General features: G+C 47.3%; 1 protein-coding gene across 4 annotated transcripts in view; it reads right to left on the bottom strand.

The window, feature by feature from the left end:
* The window catches only part of LOC110510792 (protein Wnt-5b), a 233382-nt gene that overhangs the window by 214054 nt on the left and 5710 nt on the right, over positions 1 to 13618 (bottom strand). Inside the window, exon 1 of one of the 4 annotated variants that reach the window (XM_090201220.1) lies at positions 11886 to 12889. The exons of 2 other annotated variants lie outside the window; for them this stretch is intronic. The gene's annotated coding sequence lies outside the window, so the exon portion shown is untranslated. Of the gene's footprint in view, positions 1 to 11885; positions 12890 to 13618 lie in introns of those variants that run through there. One more of the 4 variants, XM_090201217.1, reaches the window with a different exon arrangement.

Below are 13618 nucleotides of genomic sequence, written 5' to 3'. Positions count from 1 at the left end.
TCTCCCTCCATCCCTCCCTGCTTCTCTCCCTCCATCCCTCCCTGCCTCTCTCCCTCCATCCCTCCCTGCCTCTCTCCCTCCATCCCTCCCTGTCTCTCTCCCTTCATCCCTCCCTGCCTCCATCCCTCCCTGCCCCTCTCCCTCCATCCCTCCCTGCCTCTCTCCCTGCCCCTCTCCCTCCATCCCTCCCTGTCTCTCTCCCTTCATCCCTCCCTGCTTCTCTCCCTCCATCCCTCCCTGCCTCTCTCCCTCCATCCCTCCCTGCCTCTCTCCCTCCATCCCTCCCTGTCTCTCTCCCTTCATCCCTCCCTGCCTCCATCCCTCCCTGCCCCTCTCCCTCCATCCCTGCCCCTCTCCCTCCATCCCTCCCTGCCTCTCTCCCTGCCCCTCTCCCTCCATCCCTCGTCTCCCTCCATCCTTCCCTGCCCCTCTCCCTCCATCACTCCCTGCCTCTCTCCGTCCATCCCTCCCTGCCCCTCTCCCTCCATCACTCCCTGCCTCTCTCTGTCCATCCCTCCCTGTCTCTCTCCCTTCATCCCTCCCTGCCCCTCTCCGTCCATCCCTCCCTGCCCCTCTCCCTCCATCCCTCCCTGTCTCTCTCCCTTCATCCCTCCCTGCTTCTCTCCCTCCATCCCTCCCTGCCTCTCTCCCTCCATCCCTCCCTGCCTCTCTCCCTCCATCCCTCCCTGTCTCTCTCCCTTCATCCCTCCCTGCCTCCATCCCTCCCTGCCCCTCTCCCTCCATCCCTCCCTGCCTCTCTCCCTGCCCCTCTCCCTCCATCCCTCCCTGTCTCTCTCCCTTCATCCCTCCCTGCTTCTCTCCCTCCATCCCTCCCTGCCTCTCTCCCTCCATCCCTCCCTGCCTCTCTCCCTCCATCCCTCCCTGTCTCTCTCCCTTCATCCCTCCCTGCCTCCATCCCTCCCTGCCCCTCTCCCTCCATCCCTCCCTCCCTGCCCCTCTCCCTCCATCCCTCCCTGCCTCTCTCCCTGCCCCTCTCCCTCCATCCCTCGTCTCCCTCCATCCTTCCCTGCCCCTCTCCCTCCATCACTCCCTGCCTCTCTCCGTCCATCCCTCCCTGCCCCTCTCCCTCCATCACTCCCTGCCTCTCTCTGTCCATCCCTCCCTGCCCCTCTCCCTCCATCCCTCCCTGTCTCTCTCCCTTCATCCCTCCCTGCTTCTCTCCCTCCATCCCTCCCTGTCTCTCTCCCTCCATCCCTCCCTGTCTCTCTCCCTTCATCCCTCCCTGCTTCTCTCCCTCCATCCCTCCCTGTCTCTCTCCCTCCATCCCTCCCTGTCTTTCTCCCTTCATCCATCCCTGTTTCTCCCCCTACATCCCTCCCTGCCTCTCTCCCTTCATCCCTCCCTGCCTCCATCCCTCCCTGCCCCTCTCCCTCCATCCCTCCCTGTCTCTCTCCCTCCATCCCTCCCTGTCTCTCTCCCTCCATCCCTCCCTGTCTCTCTCCCTCCATCCCTCCCTGTCTTTCTCCCTTCATCCATCCCTGTTTCTCCCCCTACATCCCTCCCTGCCTCTCTCCCTCCATCCCTCTCTCCCTCCATCCCTCCCTGCCTCTCCCTCCATTCCTCCCTGCCTCTCTCCCTCCATCCCTCCCTGCCTCTCTCCCTCCATCCCTCCCTGCCTCTCTCCCTCCATCCATCCCTCCCTGCCTCTCTCCCTCCCTCCATCCCTCCCTGCCTCCATCCCTCCCTGCCTCTCATCCCTCCCTGTCTCTCATCCCTCCATCCCTCCCTGCCTCTCATCCCTCCCTGTCTCTCATCCCTCCATCTCATCCCTCCCAACAGAAGAGACATAAACAACTCAAACCAATCAGAAATGCATAATGTTGAGCCTCTCTTGAGTCACGGATGTATTCCCTCTCTAGATCAGCTACTGAGCTGCGGTGGTCTTCAGTGTGTGGGTTGAATCGGGCTTGTTGGGAGGCTGTAGAGGAGATGTAGGGGGGAATCTTCAGATCTGTGGCTGAGTTCACACGTCTTTTTCCTCCCTGTCTCATTAACAGCTGTCTGGCTGGAGCAGACCAATACAGCTGTGTTTACTGTCAGTCTCCAACCCCCCCCCCCCCCCCCTCCCACACACACACACACACACAGACACACACACACACTCAGCATAAATGTAGAAACTACTGGACTGTCTTCCTCTGGTGTATGAGGAAGAGGTTGCAGGACTTAAGACAATTGATTCAAATATTCAAGCATTATTACAGTAGAATCAGGTGTGTTAGCGCTGGGTGGGAACAAAAGCCTGCACAGTGCTCCCCAGGTTTCTCCCTGTAATGTAGTCAAAACAGATCAGGGTGGAGTGGTCCTCTCCTGCCTCTGGTCTGCTGCCAGAAGCTTCCGTTCAGTTCTGCTTCTAAGAGGTTCTGTCCAGTGTCCCACCACAGATCTGCCTCTGTTCAAAACTCTACTACACAAATAGAAGCTGATTGATTGACTGATTGATGTTTACCTTCGGAACCTGCGGAACACCTATGGAACATTCCAGAACCACCTGAACCAGTCTGCTCCCTAGTGGGGGGGTTGACAGATATAGGGCTGGGAGTGGGGGTGTGAACACACACACACACACAATTGGTCACAGTGCGAGCACCATAGTGGGCTACAAGCAGGAGCTGCACGACAACAAAGTCCCAGAGGTCCACAAACTGTCAGAGGAGACAGAGGGGGGTACGAGGGGGACAGAGGGTGGTACGAGGGGGATGGGGGGGGGGGGGTACGAGGGGGACAAGGTACGAGAGGGACAGAGGGGGGTACGAGGGGGTCTAGGGGGGACAGAGGGGGGTACAGGGGTGTAGCCCCTCTCAGAGGAGAGTGTCTGGGAGGCTGTGTGGTCTGGGGCGGACAGAGGGGGGTACAGGGGGACAGAGGGGGGGCATCATCAGCACTTTAAAGTGAAAGGAGAGAAGTGGTGGGGAAAGTACTCAATTGTCATACTTGTGTAAAAGTAACGATACCTTAATAGAAAATGACTCAGGGGAAAAGTCCCCCAATAAAATACTACTTGAGCAAAAGTCTAATAGTATTTGGTTTTAAATAAGTATGAAAAGTAAATGTAATTGCTAAAATATACTTATTATCATAAGTAAAAGTATAAATAATTTCATAATCCTTTAATGAGGCAAAGCATTTTTATTGTATATATATATATATATATTTTTTTTTTACAGATAGACAGAGGCACACTCCAACACTCGGACATCATTTACAAAAGAAGCATGTGTGTTTAGTGAGTCCACCAGATCAGAGGCAGAAGGGATGACCAGGGATGTTCTCTTGATAAGTACGTGAATTTCACAATTTTCCTAGTATTTTAGGTGTCAGGGAAAATGTATGGCGTAAAAAGTACATTATTTTCTTTAGGAATGTAGTGAAATAAAAGTAAAAGTTGTCAAGATAGTACAGTAAAGTAGAGATACCAAAAAATAAACTACTAAAGTAGTACTTTAAAGTATTTGTACTTAAGTACTTTACACCACTGAAGGAGAGAGACGGTACTTTACACCACTGAAGGAGAGAGACGGTACTTTACACCACTGAAGGAGAGAGAGACGGTACTTTACACCACTGAAGGAGAGAGACGGTACTTTACACCACTGAAGGAGAGAGACGGTACTTTACACCACTGAAGGAGAGAGAGACAGTACTTCACACCACTGAAGGAGAGAGACAGTACTTTACACCACTGAAGGAGAGAGAGATGGTACTTTACACCACTGAAGGAGAGAGACAGTACTTTACACCACTGAAGGAGAGAGACAGTACTTTACACCACTGAAGGAGAGAGACGGTAATTTACACCACTGAAGGAGAGAGACGGTACTTTACACCACTGAAGGAGAGAGACGGTACTTTACACCACTGAAGGAGAGAGACGGTACTTTACACCACTGAAGGAGAGAGAGACAGTACTTCACACCACTGAAGGAGAGAGACAGTACTTTACACCACTGAAGGAGAGAGAGACGGTACTTTACACCACTGAAGGAGAGAGACAGTACTTTACACCACTGAAGGAGAGAGACAGTACTTTACACCACTGAAGGAGAGAGACGGTACTTTACACCACTGAAGGAGAGAGACGGTACTTTACACCACTGAAGGAGAGAGACGGGAGAGGGACTTCCCTTAATTGGAGTGACAGGTGTGACTGAGGGCTAGTGCTGTTCATTAGGGTTCGTTCAGGTGCTTTGTGTGGTGTCTGGGCCCCTACCATCACACAACCTTTTAATAAGAACCATCACACATCTATCACAGTGTTGTCAGTTAGAGAAAGCTCACAGTAGACAGTGTTGTTAGTTAAAGAGAGAAAGCTCACAGTAGACAGTGTTGTTAGTTAAAGAGAGAAAGCTCACAGTAGACAGTGTTGTCAGTTAGAGAGAGCTCACAGTAGACAGTGTTGTCAGTTAGAGAGAGCTCACAGTAGACAGTGTTGTCAGTTAGAGAGAGCTCACAGTAGACAGTGTTGTCAGTTAGAGAGAGCTCACAGTAGACAGTGTTGTCAGTTAGAGAGAGCTCACAGTAGACAGTGTTGTTAGTTAGAGAGAAAGCTCACAGTAGACAGTGTTGTCAGTTAAAGAGAGAAAGCTCAGAGTAGACATTTTTGTGAGGTAATTAGAGCAGGTGAGAATTAAGGCGTCAGGATGCTTCAGTTCGGCGGGCGCCTAGCCGATGTCGAACTGAGAGAAGACATTACTGTGAGCTGACAGGAGACATTACTGAGAGGAGACATTACTGAGAGGAGACATTACTGTGTGCTGAGAGGAGACATTACTGAGAGGAGACATTACTGAGAGGAGACATTACTGAGAGCTGAGAGGAGACATTACTGAGAGGAGACATTACTGAGAGGAGACATTACTGTGTGCTGAGAGGAGACATTACTGAGAGGAGACATTACTGAGAGGAGACATTACTGTGTGCTGAGAGGAGACATTACTGAGAGGAGACATTACTGAGAGGAGACATTACTGAGAGGAGACATTACTGAGAGGAGACATTACTGAGAGGAGACATTACTGACAGCTGAGATGAGACATTACTGAGAGCTGAGAGGAGACATTACTGAGAGGAGACATTACTGAGAGGAGACATTACTGAGAGGAGACATTACCGAGAGGAGACATTACCGAGAGGAGACATTACCGAGAGGAGACATTACCGAGAGGAGACATTACCGAGAGGAGACATTACCGAGAGGAGACATTACTGAGAGGAGACATTACCGAGAGGAGACATTACCGAGAGGAGACATTACCGAGAGGAGACATTACCGAGAGGAGACATTACCGAGAGGAGACATTACCGAGAGGAGACATTACCGAGAGGAGACATTACCGAGAGGAGACATTACCGAGAGGAGACATTACTGAGAGCTGAGAGGAGACATTACCGAGAGGAGACATTACCGAGAGGAGACATTACCGAGAGGAGACATTACCGAGAGGAGACATTACCGAGAGGAGACATTACCGAGAGGAGACATTACTGAGAGCTGAGAGGAGACATTACTGAGAGGAGACATTACTGAGAGCTGAGAGGAGACATTACCGAGAGCTGAGAGGAGACATTACCGAGAGGAGACATTACAGAGAGGAGACATTACCGAGAGGAGACATTACCGAGAGGAGACATTACTGAGAGCTGAGAGGAGACATTACCGAGAGGAGACATTACTGAGAGCTGAGAGGAGACATTACTGTGTGCTGAGAGGAGACATTACTGTGTGCTGAGAGGAGACATTACCGAGAGGAGACATTACCGAGAGCTGAGAGGAGACATTACCGAGAGGAGACATTACCGAGAGCTGAGAGGAGACATTACTGAGAGGAGACATTACTGAGAGCTGAGAGGAGACATTACTGAGAGGAGACATTACTGAGAGCTGAGAGGAGACATTACTGAGAGGAGACATTACTGTGTGCTGAGATGAGACATTACTGAGAGGAGACATTACTGTGTGCTGAGAGGAGACATTACTGAGAGGAGACATTACTGTGTGCTGAGAGGAGACATTACTGTGTGCTGAGAGGAGACATTACTGTGTGCTGAGAGGAGACATTACCGAGAGGAGACATTACCGAGAGGACACATTACCGAGAGGAGACATTACCGAGAGGAGACATTACCGAGAGGAGACATTACTGAGAGCTGAGAGGAGACATTACTGAGAGCTGAGAGGAGACATTACTGAGAGGAGACATTACTGAGAGCTGAGAGGAGACATTACTGAGAGGAGACATTACTGAGAGCTGAGAGGAGACATTACTGAGAGGAGACATTACTGTGTGCTGAGAGGAGACATTACTGTGTGCTGAGAGGAGACATTACTGTGTGCTAAGAGGAGACATTACTGAGATGAGACATTACCGAGAGGAGACATTACCGAGAGGAGACATTACCGAGAGGAGACATTACCGAGAGGAGACATTACCGAGAGCTGAGAGGAGACATTACTGAGAGGAGACATTACTGAGAGCTGAGAGGAGACATTACTGAGAGGAGACATTACTGTGTGCTGAGAGGAGACATTACTGAGAGGAGACATTACTGTGTGCTGAGAGGAGACATTACTGTGTGCTGAGAGGAGACATTACTGTGTGCTAAGAGGAGACATTACTGAGAGGAGACATTACTGTGTGCTGAGAGGAGACATTACTGTGCTGAGAGGAGACATTACTGAGCGCTGAGAGGAGACATTACTGAGAGGAGACATTACTGAGAGGAGACATTACTGTGTGCTGAGAGGAGACATTACTGTGCTGAGAGGAGACACTACTGAGAGCTGAGAGGAGACATTACTGAGAGGAGACACTACTGAGAGCTGAGAGGAGACATTACTGAGAGGAGACATTGCTGAGAGGAGACATTACTGTGTGCTGAGAGGAGACATTATATAGAATATCATTCCTATCAGAGAGAGAGAGAATAACCACTGTCGTAGGAGTGTGTGTGTGTGTGTGTGGCGGCGTAGGAGTGTGTGTGTGTGTGTGTGTGTGTGTGTGTGTGGCGGCGTAGGAGTGTGTGTGTGTGTGTGGCGGTCTGTGCTCCGTGCACCAGGTCTGGTCTGTGCAGGTCCAGGTGTGCTGTTGACATTTTAATCAGGACTGAATCAGCTAGAGAGAGGTTTCCCAGAGCTACCTCTGCTACAGTTACTGAACACACACACACACACACACACACACACACACACACACACACACACAGTGACAGCGTAAATCAAATGTCCTAACGTGACTGACCACGCAACCACACTGCACCCTGTGGCCTCAATGACATCAGTCCATAACCAATATCCAACGGGTCAGAAATGACCCCCCCCCCCCCTGAATACCAGAGGTCCGGTCACATCAAACCTGTCATCCCAACATGACCTGGAATCAGTCCAGACTAGACCACTTAACTGGTAATGGGACGGGGGAGGGGGGCGGGGGGGTAGAAGGAGAGGAGAAGAGGAGAGAAGAGAACTAGTGAAGGAGAGAGAGGGAGAGGAGAAGAGAAGGAGAGAGGAAGAGATGGAGAGAAGAGAAAGAAGAGAATGAGAGAGGAGAAAGAAAGAGAAGAGAAGGAGAGACAGACATTAACAAGGACAGAACGACACCAGATATATATATATACGGTTCTCACCTGCCAATCTCTGCTCTGGAGACACGCACTAGTGAACAAACACACACACGCACGCACGCACGCACGCCACACACACACACACACGCCACACACACACACACACTCTCTCTCTCTCTCTCTCTCTGAGGGCTGTGTGTGTAAACTAAGGCCCTGAAGGTTAAGAGGGTGGCCTCTTGTTCAAGGTGCAGGTTTTGAAAATGCTGGGCTCTGATTGGCTGCTGGGGGGGGGGGGGGGGGGGGGGGAATTCAACCCAGGATCCCCTGTGAGGGTTGTAACCCCTCTCTGCTCCTAACAATGGGACTTACCACAATGGGGTCTGGGTCTCATATAGCGCCCCAGCGCAGTGTTTGAGTGTGTGTCTAAGTGTGTGTGTGTGTGTGTGTGTCTAAGTGTGTGTGTTTGTATGCAGGTGGAGCACAGTATGAGAGAGTAGTACAGGGTCAGACCTCCTTACCACCCTAGGTGGTACATGTTCAAACCCCTCGATGTGTGTGTGTGTGTGTGTCTCTGGTGTGTGTGTGTGTAGTGGTGTAAAATGTGTTATATGATATCTAACAGTATGACTCAGTAAATGGTTACCCCTAGCGATATATACATATATTTTAGGTCCGGTCTGGTCCAGTCTGGTCCGGTCTGGTCCGGTCCTGGTCAGCTTGTTTTTTCTAATGTATTGCCGTATCCGTCAGTGTTGTAGACCTGCCGGTCTGTAGAAGGTTCTAAATCCATTTGAATCCCTGATATATAACGAACACATACGACTGCAGTGCGGGATGGAGGATATGCAGGCAGCCAATCATTATCAGTTGTGTGAATATATTAGTTTACAATGTAATGAAATCTCTTTCTCATCCCTTTCTATTGATGTAACCCTCATCTTCATGGAGAAACATTTTAATAGACTTCATTAACATACAACTTGCCTTGTCTTATCAGGGGTCTTATGTGAGGTACAGGATTAATATTCATATATGACAAATATTACTTCATTACGTGTGTGTGTGTGTGTGTTTGTGCGTGTGTGTGTGTGTGTTTGTGCGTGTGTGTGCGCGTGCGCGTCACAAAGTCCTCAGCACTTAGGGAGCCAGCCAAGGCCCTATTTACAAACTCACCGAGTCCTCGTTGACCCCATTGACATTTTCCTAAGAGGCTTCTCTATAACCGCCCTGAGAGGACACCGCAGTCAAACTAAGATATTTGAACTGTTTTCTGAGTGTGTACTGGGAACACACTGAGAACACACTGAGAACACACTGAGAACACACTGAGAACACACTGAGAACACACTGAGAACACACTGAGAACACACTGGGAACACACTGGGAACACACTGAGAACACACTGGGAACACACTGAGAACACACTGGGAACACACTGGGAACACACTGGGAACACACTGGGAACGTCCACAGTCGTCCTCTCTGACACTACTACGATAACACTCATCCATCTGTCCCCTGAGGCAAACTACGATCCAACAGAGTCCTTAACTATTCTCTGTATATATACTTGTTGAAAGACACCTGTGTTAACCAGTCTGGTTATTCACTGACACGTTTTGGTAAAAGACATCATGTCTTTCCTAGCGCACGTTGTTTTAGCCATTTTGTGAGTATATTCCTTGCGGGAAGTTCACATTAGTTAATAATACTAAAGAAGAAAGACTCTAGTAGGATTTCCCCTAATGTTGGAAATGATGACAGCATGGTTCTTTCAGCTCTCTGCTATCTGAGACCAAAATCTACTCTGAGGTAATATAGAGACTGCCTCAGGTCTACTCTGAGGTAATATAGAGACGTTCTCAGGTCTACTCTGAGGTAATATAGAGACGGCCTCAGGTCTACTCTGAGGTAATATAGAGACTGCCTCAGGTCTACTCTGAGGTAATATAGAGACTGCCTCAGGTCTACTCTGAGGTAATATAGAGACTGTCTCAGGTCTACTCTGAGGTAATATAGAGACTGCCTCAGGTCTACTCTGAGGTAATATAGAGACGTTCTCAGGTCTACTCTGAGGTAATATAGAGACTGTCTCAGGTCTACTCTGAGGTAATATAGAGACTGTCTCAGGTCTACTCTGAGGTAATATAGAGACTGTCTCAGGTCTACTCTGAGGTAATATAGAGACGGCCTCGGGTCTACTCTGAGGTAATATAGAGACGGCCTCAGGTCTACTCTGAGGTAATATAGAGACGGCCTCAGGTCTACTCTGAGGTAATATAGAGACTGCCTCAGGTCTACTCTGAGGTAATATAGAGACGGACTCAGGTCTACTCTGAGGTAATATAGAGACGTTCTCAGGTCTACTCTGAGGTAATATAGAGACCGCCTCAGGTGTCACACCCTGGTCAAAGTATTTTGTGTTTATCTTTATTTATTTGGTCAGGCCAGGGTGTGGCATGGGTTTTTGTATGTGGTGTGTATGTATGGGGATTGTAGCTAGTGGGGTGTTCTAGCTAAGTCTATGGCTGTCTGAAGTGGTTCTCAATCAGAGGCAGGTGTTTATCGTTGTCTCTGATTGGGAACCATATTTAGGCAGCCATATTCTTTGAGTTTGTCGTGGGTGATTGTCCTTAGTGTCCTGATGTCATTGTTCTGTGTTAGGTTACACAAGTATAGGCTGTTTCGGTTTTCGTTAAGTTTATTGTTTTGATAGTGTTTGTGTTTAGTGTGTTACTTCATTAAACATGGATTGCAATAGACACGCCGCATTTTGGTCCGACTCCTTCTCACCAAGAAAACCGTTACATCAGGTCTACTCTGAGGTAATATAGAGATGGCCTCAGGTCTACTCTGAGGTAATATAGAGACTGCCTCAGGTCTACTCTGAGGTAATATAGAGACGGCCTCAGGTCTACTTCCTCACTAGAATCTGATGGTTAATTATATTGTCTGTTGGATGATATCAAGATATGAGTCAGGGGTGATAACAGAGGAGATTACATTTAATTAAACTTCAGAATTAAATGAATTCATATTCTGATCATTTCTGGCTATAAAAGTGAAATATAATTTAACAGAGAACTCATGTGAGTGAAATATAAAAGCACACAGTCCGTTTCCGTTGGAATTTAAAATGTAAAAGCTGTATAAGTAATTACCCAATAATTACTACAGTGTTGCAAATTCCTATAACGGGAAAATAGACCTACTCTAGTTGGATAAAAAAAAAAAAATATTGTACTCATCAACTTAATGTGATTTCATTCAGATTTTTGATAAGATTGTTAATGAAAAACACAAAGGCTAATAATTATATTGGCAACATTCTATTTTGGGGCTCAACTCTATAACCTCATACCTGATAATCGTAGTTTGTGTGTTTTGGTTTAACCCCGTTTTGACATTGTTAGACTGGTGAGAACAACTACAGCGAGAGTAGCGCAGTTACTGTGTCTGTCGCACACTGGCCTATAACGCTTTCTGATCTGGTAGGCCTAAAACAACCTTAAAATAATATCAACAAGTATAGAAGATGACAGTGTAAATACATTAGAATAGAATAGACCACCAACTCGTCTGCGTGAACTGCACAGCAGACCATATTAGCGGTCTAAATCAATTTAGTGACACGTCAGATAACTTGAACGACTGAAATGAGCTGTTGTTGATACATCCGCTTACAAAGCATTTCAACAACTTCATGGATTCATTCATTTGTCTAAAAAAAACTATAAGCGAACTAAAATGTCAGAGGTCAAACTCGACCACTAAATAATTAGACCCATTGACCTAAAATGGAAATGACCTAAACCCTCACCTACAAGAAAATTAAAATGAACAAAGTCATCGAAACTTCAGCCTAATAATGAAGATTGCATAATTTAAAACGAGAAAAAAAATAGTTATATATATACGCAAGTTTTTCTACACGTCGGAAAGAAAACTATTCCAACAGAAAATCCAGTTTTCTTGAACACATATAGTCTCCATTTTGACCACAGCCACGGAGTTCATTTAGAACAGTTAGCCGGGTTTTCAGATGTAGGTGTACTGCACGTACACAAACTCCACATTCAGCAAGGAGTTTAATTAACCCCAAAGTTGTGTCAAATAAAATAACTGTATCAAAACGTCAACTCTGCGACTCTCGGGGAGGCTATTTTGAAAACTTCTATAAGTGAAATGAAGCGTGCATAATGGGGAGAGTTTATACTGATTACAAAAGCGCATTAATTCCCTAGTTGAAAAGTAACAAACATTCATTACAGTCCGTGGCCGGATATAAAATAATGTGTCCTTACTTGTATCGTTTAGTTTAGCGCGACCGTTTCCCCCTGAGCGTTCGGCGTTCCGAAACGTTCTCCAGAGTTCCAGTTCCAAAACTTTCTCCAGAGTTCCAGTTCCAAAACGTTCTCCAGAGTTCCAGTTCCAAAACTTCCAAAACAAAAGTTCCAGTTCTAGAACGAAGTCTCTTCGTTGAGAGAACAATTTTATGAACGACCGATTATACAAGTATGAGTTTCCTCCCGAGAAAATAAGACAAATTCCACCTCCGTTAAATTACACTTGGCACGGGAGTTCCTTTTTGTCGTTGACTAATTTCACAACAAGTTCCACAGAAAAGTTTTTCGGTCCGTTCCAAAAGAACCCGCTCGGTTCGCTCCTCGGTCTCGGATATGGTTCTTAGCTCCTCTGTTCACGGCGGTGGAGACAGTTGTTTGCTCCGATGACATAGCTAGCAGAGCAATAAGAAACAGGTGTACAATACTAATTATTTCGCGATTAGTTGCTCGGTCTCCAAACGATTACGCAGCGTCTCTATTTCCCGCAAAATAAAACACATGCGAAGTAATCCAGTTCGGGAGATGACAGACGCTGCTCCGGACAGAGCGCGTGAAACAAAAGAAAATATGAACTACGGTATGATGACTCCACTTTTAGTAGCCTCCTTACGAACGAACGCCAGTCACACTCAAGAAGAGAAAGTTTCTCAGTACCAACACCGTCAGAGCCTGAGGATATCCAGATATTTATTGTTCCCCTTCAAGTATGCTTTCCTTTAATACAGCCCCAGCCTCCTGTAAACTCCAGTCCCCGGCGGCGGGAGCCGTGTGACAGGCAGAGGTGAAGTCTCGCACGGGGGCGTCCGGTAGCGGTATAGTTGAAGTGAGCGGCAGCGAGCGGCTAGCCTGACAACTTCCACAGTCCTCTAGTCGATGTTCGCGTTCAGAGAGAGTGAGTTGGGAGAGTTTCGCCCAGTGCTTAGCCCATGCGCCTGCCCTCCTCGCATAGCTGTCTTCGGAGCGGGGTAATAAAGTAGCAGGAAGGGGATATCCCAAAGTACCCCAGCAACTCCCACGGGACAGGACAGGAGCGCGCACAGACACAGACAGAACACGTGTTGATTGACAGCCATCACCAAGGCCGGGTTTTACGAGATGCCCGCGCATTTGTCCTGTTTTGTCTGAAAACTGTTTCAGAGTTACTATAGTACTATAGAGTGATCAGAACACTGCTAATTGTAGAATAAAACCTAGAGATAGTTTAATGCTACAGTTTTTACTTGTTTGATCATGTCCTTTAGTATTAAATCCATAGCAACCACTGAGTTTCAGGTTTTATTTTTAAATATGACTAATGCAACATCTACTACTTCTATTATAAATCCATTAACAAATATTACAGTGAGATTGTGTGTAACCGGCCTTCACACAACATCCCATAATGTCAGAATGGAATTATGTTTTTACAAATGTTTACCAATGAATTAAAAATGAAAAGCTGAAATGTTTTGACTCAATAGGTGTTTAACTCCTTTGTTATGGTAAGCCCCGAAAATAATTTCAGGAGTAAAAATGTGCTCAACGAGTCACATAATAAGGTGCACGGACTCACTCTGTGTGCAATAATAATAGTGTTTAACATGATTTATCTTCTGATGATTTTTGAATGACTACCTCATCTCTATACTCCACTATACAATTATCTCTGTAAGGTCCCTCAGTGGAGCAGTGCACTTCATACACAGTCCAAA

Source organism: Oncorhynchus mykiss, chromosome 15 (assembly GCF_057628025.1).
Source record: "Oncorhynchus mykiss isolate SJ-2025 chromosome 15, ASM5762802v1, whole genome shotgun sequence".
NCBI classification, from domain to species: domain Eukaryota; kingdom Metazoa; phylum Chordata; class Actinopteri; order Salmoniformes; family Salmonidae; genus Oncorhynchus; species Oncorhynchus mykiss.
The sequence above is the reverse complement of the archived record's forward strand: the minus strand, read 5'-3'. Positions and strand labels throughout refer to the sequence as shown.